The 1,772-nt window shown below is 28.1% G+C and overlaps 1 long non-coding RNA gene across 1 annotated transcript; it reads left to right on the plus strand.

The window, feature by feature from the left end:
- The first annotated feature begins 537 nt into the window (after positions 1–537).
- On the plus strand, positions 538–1,462 carry LOC111715122 (uncharacterized). The gene is made up of 3 exons (XR_002768171.1): positions 538–591; positions 1,096–1,158; positions 1,263–1,462. It is a non-coding gene; the product is annotated as an uncharacterized LOC111715122 (long non-coding RNA).
- The last annotated feature ends 310 nt before the right edge of the window (positions 1,463–1,772 follow it).

Genomic DNA, 1,772 nt, shown 5'->3' on the forward strand with positions numbered 1-1,772 from the left:
AAAGCAACTAAGTCAAAAGAACTGAGTTCTTGCAACAAACTCTGATTTTCCAATCCTTATATCTTTGAAATCTGACGATCCTTATATCTTTGAAAACCGACGTTGTATACATATACTTTTTCAAACTATGAAACTAAACGCCGGGCCCTTCAGCTTCTACAATATAAAACAATAACAACAAAAGTTTGCAGATTTAATAAGCGGCTTAGCCGTTTTGACGCTTATTGGATACTAACAGACAAACATATATATATATAGATAATCTCAATAGCATATTAAAACCGACAAAATTATTTATCTAAGATAAAATGAAGTGTGTGTAATTAGTTAAAATCAATTTTTTTAGTCTTGACGTTTTAATATTTTCTGAGGTTCCGAGGTCTAAAAAATATTCATATTAGGTGTACCCCTTCTGCAACCAATACACTATCNTATCTATCAATCTATCTATCTATCTATTTATCTATCTTTATATCTCTGTATCTATCTATTTCCTTGAAAGATAAGCATATTCTATATCTGTTAGTTCTCTACTATCCTCCTTCCTTAAACCTTGAATTAGAGATTAATTTAAATCATTTAAACATTAAGGTAAGGATTTGTATAAGATTTTTAATATCTGTCTCTAAAAATGAAAAAAATATGTTTTCTAAATATAAAAAGAACATGAATTTGTGTCAATTGAACACACATTAATATAAAAGAGAACAATATTTTTTATACAAACATTGATTGTTAAACAAAAATTGATATATTTAAAAAACATAATGGAAACTAGAGGATCTACAGAGTCACAAAGTTGTAACAGTAATTTTGCATAGATTAAATTTTTTCTTGATGTCCAGATTAAAGTGTAGGAATGTTGAGTCAAAATATTTTGTAAATCTGTAAGATCTTTAAAATAATCTAAATTATTTTTTTAATTTGTATAATGAACATTGGAGAATGTAAAAAACCAAAATTAAAAAATTGTCGAAAATTAGAACTGAAGAAACAAAGAGCTTCAAAAGAAAACAGGTCTTTATATCCTGTTCTGTACTTGTATAATGCATGTATACTTGTAAAAACTATAAATGAAAATTATCATATTATTAGGCTGAACCTCCTTCACTCCCCTGAAGTCCTAAAGCTGGCAAAAAAAAGAGTTAAGGGTTAAAGGTATTTTTATATTAATCAAGTTGAATTTCAACTTCTTGATATTTTAAAATAAAATTGTATTCAAAATTTTCTATATTTAACTATTATTTAGGTAAATGACATAGGAGTGCCTGAATTGTTCTAAACAAAAGTCCTGGTTTGCTTTACAACTGAAACCTGAAAACAAACACCCTGGGGACAAATTTAACTTCAATGGGACAGAGCAGATTATTGTGAGCACTGACAAGGATGAAGTCTAGTGCACCGTTAGAAGAAATCCTGTGGCCGTATTCGACTTATTGAAAAATAAATTTAGTTGATACAATTTCATAAAGGTTTAATGAAATCTGATAAAGGTTCAATAGAATCTAAAAAAGGTTCAATAGAATCTAAAAAAGGTTCAATAGAATCTAAAAAAGGTTCAATAGAATCTAAAAAAGGTTCAATAGAATCTAAAAAAGGTTCAATAGAATCTAAAAAAGGTTCAATAGAATCTAAAANGGTTCTATAGAATCTCCTGAAGGTTCTATAGAATCTCCTAAAGGTTCTATAGAATCTCCTGAAGGTTCTATAGAATCTCCTAAAGGTTCTATAGAATCTCCTGAAGGTTCTATAGAATCTCCTAAAGGTTCTAT

Source organism: Eurytemora carolleeae, unplaced genomic scaffold (genome assembly GCF_000591075.1).
Source record: "Eurytemora carolleeae unplaced genomic scaffold, Eaff_2.0 scaffold1250, whole genome shotgun sequence".
Lineage (NCBI taxonomy): Eukaryota > Metazoa > Arthropoda > Copepoda > Calanoida > Temoridae > Eurytemora > Eurytemora carolleeae.